The sequence below is a fragment of the Centruroides sculpturatus genome, unplaced genomic scaffold, assembly GCF_000671375.1.
Source record: "Centruroides sculpturatus isolate CEXI.00-Female unplaced genomic scaffold, Cexi_2.0 scaffold1045, whole genome shotgun sequence".
NCBI classification, from domain to species: Eukaryota; Metazoa; Arthropoda; class Arachnida; order Scorpiones; family Buthidae; genus Centruroides; species Centruroides sculpturatus.
This window is the reverse complement of record NW_019385380.1, coordinates 242,077-250,126: the sequence shown is the minus strand read 5'-3', so window position 1 is coordinate 250,126 and position 8,050 is coordinate 242,077. Positions and strand designations below refer to the sequence as shown.

General features: G+C 32.5%; 1 long non-coding RNA gene across 1 annotated transcript in view; it reads left to right on the top strand.

Moving 5' to 3' along the window:
- Nucleotides 1–30: 30 nt before the first annotated feature.
- Nucleotides 31–8,050, top strand: part of LOC111638343 — a 13,913-nt gene continuing 5,893 nt past the window's right edge. The window contains exon 1 of the long non-coding RNA XR_002758847.1: nucleotides 31–74. This is a non-coding gene — a long non-coding RNA (uncharacterized LOC111638343). The remainder of the gene's footprint in view (nucleotides 75–8,050) is intronic.

Genomic DNA, 8,050 nt, shown 5'->3' with positions numbered 1-8,050 from the left:
TTTGTCTTGGCCATATGAACAAGGGGGAGAGAATAGAATAGAGAGTGGGAAGTCCACTCCAGCACGGGAACTTTGTAAGTTCACTTTGGTTTTATTTAAGTTCAGTTCGACACGACCGGATATACGTCACTCTCGTCTAAGTTCGACTTGGGATTTTTTTTGTTCAATAATAAATGTGAATTCTTCTTCATGGAAAAATAAGACATTCCCTGAAAATAAGACCTAACGCATCTTTCAGAGCCAAAATTAATATAAGACAGTGTCTTATTTTCGGGGAAACACGATATAAGACTTTACTTTTTCCAAATGAGGATACAATAAACAAACTTCTGAAAAAACAATCAAGACCGTAAAACCCACAGATATAATTACTGTATAAAACAGTATATTGTCGATAGTAGAAAATAATTGATCTGTAGGAAAACGATACGACTTTCTTAATAGTATTTTCGGGCTTAATTTGACTCTTTTGACAATACTGAATATTACAGCCGCAACCAAGACAATAACGACAAGCGTATATCTGGAATATACGTGGTATGTCATACTTGACGACCACATATCAGGAATAACAAGGCGTTATGTTCGATATATAAGGAATTGTCATACAAACAACGAGAAAAGCATGCATCCAACAATATATTTCAATACAGGAAATGTAAAAGTTCATAAGTTTCTGCAAGTAAGCGTTAGATTTCGCGTCACAGGAGCAAGACAAAAAAGTCCAATACGTACATCATTGAGACTGGCGTAAACGAAGATAGTAAACAGCGCATACATATTTTGTTCTTCAAACTTAAATCTATACGTCTTGAAAACATTCTTATTATATTTATTAATTTCAACTGTTAATATGAATAGTTATAATCGAATTAAAAATAATTAATCAAAGTTATGTGCAGTAACTTCAATGCAGAACAATAGACTGAGTGTCAGCTTTTCAATCACAGTATTTTTGCGCACTTCAGTGTGTGCACAAATATTCTGATTTTTATCTTACATAAGTATCAATCTATTGTTCCATTTTACTGGCACAGATAAGAATTTTAGATTGAAGAGTGCTCGAAATTAAATTATATAATGCTCGCGAAATAATAAATTGATGTACTTATATTAATATAATGTAAAAATATATAATATTGTAATTAATAGTTGATGAATTTACAGAAAAATGTAAAGCATGATGTGGAGCCATAACGATGCCGTTAAAGTTTCACATTTTACTGACGATGCACAGATTTATTTTTAGAAACATCAGTTTGAACAAATTAAGATTTACATACTGCAGATTAAATCATTTTCCTATTAGTCGATGTTTACATAAGTTAATTGCAAGAGCATTCATTAGTCTCGTTTACTATAATATAGTTAATGCATATAATAATAGCGTGCAATTTATGTATCGGTTTTATATGACAGAAGATTGTAGAGTTTTCTTTTCGCAGAAGTTATGATTAAGAATATACTGTAAAATAAAACAATTCTTTAGATCAGAGAGAAACAACGCATAACCAAAACAAATATAATCACATTTCCCAAAATTATAGTCTACAATTACCCCGCCTGACAGTGATGGGCTATAGCAGTGTTTCTCAACCTGTAACGAATCGTCGCCCCCCTTCAACGTAGTATTGCCCCTTCACTTCAAAATTTCGATGCCGAGGGCCAAGGCTAACGCCAAATTCGTACTACATTCTAGTGACTAGTATAATGTTGTTTGTTTAATTATTGTACGATATAACGAGTAAAATATCTAATTATTCTTAATATATTATGTTTTACTATACCGCCCAGAAAATTGTTTTTCGCCCCGAAAATATAAATTGTTACAAATCACCCCCTCAAGATGGATAACGAATAAAATATCTAATTATTCTTAATATAATGTTTTACTATACCGCCCAGAAAATTGTTTTTCGCCCCGAAAATATAAATTGTTACAAATCACCCCCTCAAGATGGAAAAACGCCCACATGGCGGCGATATCGCCCCCGTTGAGTAAACACAGGGCTATAAAATGCATAAAATTTTTCATTCTCTGTTCGCCAATTGGTGAATTCTCGGTGTTTTCTTAATAATTTCAGACCGATACACGTCTCGTGTGTATCGGTCTGAATCAAAACAAACTTAGATATCTCACAAGAAAGTTATAAAGTATATTTTAGGGCAGTTTTTCGTGTAATGATAAATATCCTCGTCTGCTAATAACGTTATTATGGTTTAAAATTGTTCGTTACATCAATAGTCGATATGTAATAACAAAATGAAGCCTACTCTTTTACACCATTTTGTAGATGTTAATGCAGTAAGTGTATTCTAATAAAAAGACACACTTAAAATAATAGGCGACTAGAAGAATCTTGTTATTTTGTATACGAATTATATCACTCGAAGATGTCTTTGTAGGCACGTCGATTTTCTTTCTGAAAACCGAAGTTACGGTTTAAGCGAAAACAAATGTCTGGTTACATAAAAGACGAATTCTTCGAACACCAAAGATACAAAATCCAATTATATTAAGTTGAATATCCCAAATTGCTTTCTGCCTATAAATATTTTCTATACAAGTGGATATACACTAAATTCAATATGCCATGAAATAAACAAAATCGATTGTTGATTTTTCCATTGTATTTTGTTGTTGTATATTTTGAGTTGTATTCCATTTTGGTAAATTTAAGAAGGTCTTCTAAAGTATAAGTATTGAAGATTTTCACTCTTAATTAAAGCTAACGATGTAGCTATGTAAAGTTATTGTATATCTCTATTTATAATTAGAAGTAAAAACTTTTATATTTTAAAAGATGATCTTTTAAAATATCGTTTATCGAAATGGAAAACAATTCCAAACAATCAATTTGTTTTATATTATTTCATATTGAATATACTACGTTCGATGTGTATAGAGGATATTTATAGGCAGAAAGCAATNATTTTCTATGGCCGTTTCATTCATTTTTGTTTCAATTTGAATTTATGTATTTTTAATACTTCTACTATAGGTACAAGTAAAAGTTATAATTTACATTTGTGTATCATACATATATAATTATACACATAATATACAGTTGTGGTAATCATAGTAAAACAAAATTGAATAAGGAAGTAAACATGTATAGAGTGAATATTTTATCTAAGAATAAGTAAGTAGTCACTTTGAACAGTTTAAATGTTTCCATTTTGAATGCACTTAAGAACTGTATGAAAAATCTTAACATTATGCACATTGATGCACAATTACATCTAACATCGGCAAGAACGAAGATTGCATTTACCACATTCCAGAGAAACTCAGAGACAATGAGACATAAAAGTACAGATATATCTATTGCTCATCAATACATTTACTTCGGGTTTAGGCACATATTTTCACAATCCGTATTACTGCTTTATAATCCTTTGATCGTTTTCTATTAATCAGAATTAAATGTTTTGTGATTAAACGATTATTAATGTATTTCGTCTTCTTTTAATTACGTATCCCATTTCATATATGTCCACTTACAGCAGATTGAATAATTGCAAACGGCACATTCAAAATATGTTAAAAGTAAAGAAATACTTTCCATTAAACTATTAATTTTTACTAGCAAAAAACAAAGTATGAGTATTTGGAAGTAAACGATGGCCTCACACCATTGCTTCAATCCGTCAAATGTTAACTATAACAACATAAATAAATAAGAATGTGTACTTATACAAACTCATAATTCATAATGCTCTCTCTCTAAGCAACGAAATTCTATAAGAAATAAATACAATCACTAGTATTATTACTTTTCTATTACAGATTATTTCAGACAGTGCATATCGCATATCATATATCTGTAATCTCACAAAAGAGCGATCGTTCAATCCGCAATCGTACAGTCATTCTTCTGTCTTAATCCATTTGATTCAAGATAATTATGTAGGTTACAAATACACTTCCTATCGTTACTAGCAGTTTTTTATTAATGGTAAACATTTCACAAGCCGTAAACTCTGGCAAGTCTTCGACACAATTCGTGTGAATGGATAAACGAGAAGCACAACTCTGTATTAAGTTGTTATCGCTAGATAATGAAACCGTGTATAGAGCTTTTGTTATTTCCTTGGCAATATTTGTCATTCGAGAGGCTGACACACACATATTTATAAAATATAAAAAGGGAATGAACGAAAACAAAATAAACGAGTTTAACATATTTAATTTTGCTGCTTTTGGAATCGTTAAATATAGGTGAAAATTAAATATGAGATTACTTCCGATATAAACACTCCAAAAAAATAATAACGTAGAGTAAATATTTGACAAACTGCTCGCAACGCCTAAAATATACATATACATTTTCACTGTTAATTGTAAACGAGAAGAAGAAACTTGCCCTTTTCTAAGAAAATTCAACAGAGCTGTAAAAGCACTTTCTAGTTGATTGCAGATTATTTCAAAAAATAGAAATAACCAAAGAATGGGCATTACATGAAATATATAGTGCATTGCGGCTTCAGAAAGCGAAACAATGATTTCTACAGTTTTATTTACTTTGACTCCAAATGTTCTAAACTTAATCTCTTCTGGAGATGCTCGAATAGTTAAAATACAATATAAAAATAAACATATCCAAATAAGAATAATTTTAATTTTTAAATATTTTTTAGTAAATCCTTTAATCTTGAGATATTCTAATCGGTGAAGCTTGTCAATTAATTGATGAACTTCGTTCTTTTTAGCATGAAAATGAATTACAGATGCGAAATTTATTATTATCGAAAAGTTGGTTGCGGCAAATGTCAAAAGGCCAACTGTTGTATAGGCGTTTGTTAGCGAAACAACGTAAGCTGAAACGAAACACATTGTATATAAGATACCAATGACAGTCATAACAACATCGAAGAGTGTAATTCGTCTCGCTTTATAATTTAAACCACAAAATATCATGGAGGTCAGCAACGGATCCCAGTTATCTCGATATCTGTCTTTGTGCCTCGACTTTAAAATAGGATAAACGTTACTTACCGAGGACATCCTCATTTTTTAAACTGAAATAAAGTTTTTATCTTAGAAACGACATTATCTTCAATAACTACCTTTTGTAACGTTGTGTATCTCACTGTTATTTTCTGGAACTGGAATTTGCTCGTTCGATATTAAAATCAATGCAACTGTTAATTTTACAATATTTACGCATGTTGTATTGGCAAATGTTTTCGTAACGAAAATTAAAAATAATATTTTCCTTTATAATAAAATTAATTATGTATTTTCGTATTGTTTAGTTTGTTCTGTTGTGTGTGCAAGTCGTTCGAAATAAATGTATTATTGGCTCAACTTTACCAATTAAATTTTTGCACCAAATCGACAGTAACTAATAAAAATTAAAATACTTAAAGTAAAATTCTACTTCAATTTAGACAACTTTTTCCATTATTAAATAAATAAGATTTCTTTCATTATAAAAAGGAATATCGAATTACAAAATAGTTAATCTGCGATGCTCTGAACTCTGAAAATAAGACCTAGCATAGGTTTTGCTGAATTGCTAATTATAAGGCCTGCCCCGAAAGTAAGACATAGCAAAGTTTCTTTTAGTGGTAACGGTTATCGACAGATGGTTGAAAGTAGTGCTGTGCGATGCATCGATGTTTTTGTTCGTCGATGCATCGAACTTCCGATGTTTTTGAAACATCGATCCTGAATCGATGTTAGCAACATGTGAATTCTCATTTATCGATGCATGCAGTTCATTCTTTGTACCTAGTGTTACCACCTGTTCGGTTTTCACTCGGACAGTCCTGGAATTTCGTAGAAATTGCGATGAAACAAAGTTCTTGCAAATATGTTTACAAATTTACACTATTTTAACAGTGAACGAACTTACACTCATTGAAACTCATCCTCAACTCTGCCATGTTAGTCTGTTTACTCTGACTCATCGCAGAATGAAAAAGGTTCTGTGACATTAAAATTAATTTAGCATGTTGAGACTCGATGGAATTCGTATTTCTTGATGATTGAGAGATTTGTACTATTAAAAAATTTTGTTACACTAACATTGCAAAAGTTTCCAGGGGCACCCGACATGCTCTCTGGTAGAGAATTAAGTGCTTTGAATGATGCGCTTAAAGTACTAAAANTTTTTATATTCTGCATCTGCACGATTTTTCTTTTATGTAAGAATGCATTTAATTTGTGTAAAGTAGCAATCTCAATTTCTAGAAAGTTTTCAAAATATTCAATATTTCATTGTTTGATAGATAATTTGAGATAATTATTTCAGATTTCCCTACAATCATTTAATTATGTATTCGATAGTAAATAAAACTGAATGTATCTAAACAGTAATAAATTTTCTGTGCCACTTTAATTGCACTTTTATCCAAACTTTTCTATTTCTTATAATGATGTAGAGATCTGTTCATAATAGGCAAATAATTGCTTTTTGAGTACTGTATTATGTAAAAATAATAATTTCTGTCATATAAGATTTTATTTACATAATTTGCTGGTGATTTGGATTTTTTAATTTATATATTTTTAAAGGAATATTTCTTGTTATTTGATTAGCACAACTGCGAATTTTATCATAGAATAATTTCATTGTCGCGTAAAGTAATAATAATACATGCAAAATAAAAAAATTGTGGAAGAAAATTTTGCAAAAACAGCAGAAAAAGGGTTATGGAACAGTTTTCAAATAGCGGTAATATTTATCAATTGATTATATCAATGGCGTTGCGAACATAAATGGCGCTCGGGGCACGACACTATATTGGCGCACCCCAGAAACAAATCTTGTTTGTCTTGGAGACCATTTGCCTACTCGCAGAGAGGCGCCCGGGCCCTTGTTCCCCTCGCTAAGCNATATCAATGGCGTTGCGAACATAAATGGCGCTCGGGGCACGACATTATATTGGCGCACCCCAGAAACAAATCTTGTTTGTCTTGGAGACCATTTGCCTACTCGCAGAGAGGCGCCCGGGCCCTTGTTCCCCTCGCTAAGCTAGTGGGTCTTCTTTCCGTATTCCTTGATATCTCTATTTTCTTCCCAGCTCTTTTTCGCGAATGACGTTTTTTCCCTTTTCCTCTCGCGCCAGTCCCCTTTGACCAATCCAGTGTCACCCCCTATTCTTTAGTGACCCATCGGACCATTGGGACAACCAATTACAGTAAGGTCAACAGAACAAAGGCCGAAAATGAAATTTATGAAGGGAAAATGGTGAAAGAAAGAGAAAAAGAGAGGGGGGAAAAACACTGCTAAACAAGCCACACACTGACAATTAGATAACAAATCAAGTAGCTTCAATAACACTCGCTCACTCGGGAGTATTTAAATCAGGATCACAAATCACATGTAAACAAAATAAACAACTGCGCGAAAAGTGTCGTATTTGAACGAGCTAGTGCAGGGGTCGGCAACCTGCGGCTCGCGAGCCACATGCGGCTCTTTGGATGTGAAGCTGCGGCTCTTTAGTTCCATACGCAAATATTATTTCTTTTATAAAAAAAAAACATTTAAAAAACGTTCTGAATCGATTAACGAGGATTAGGCACCGATTCTATCTCTCAGCCACTTGTACTCGCTTTTCACCGCACCTCTCCCCCGTGGCATGGTCGTCACTGTTGTCAGTCCGTCGGAAGCTCTCGAATGACGCCGTCGTCGGATGTTTCTATTATCTAATTCAAGGGTGGGCAACCTTTTTTATAACATGGGCCAGAATAAATTTTACGTTTTTTCCGCGGGCCATAGTAGTTAATTGACACCTTGTGACCTGTAAATTTTTAGTCTGCAAACATGAAATAAATAAATAAAAATTGATTAATTACTACAGTCAACCTCCCCTATAACACCGTTGATTATTCCGTTTTATATGAATTCCATGTTGTACGAGTCACTTAGATTTTACAAATGCGTGTGCCGGGCTGTGAACGGCTCACCTATTTGTAAAATCTAAGTGACTTTAAACACAATAAAAACAGCACTATGTAGTTGGATACGACAGACATTACATTTTCTAATTGCATAGCTTTTGCACATAGATTTTCTTGATGGATGATGCGATGAGATAT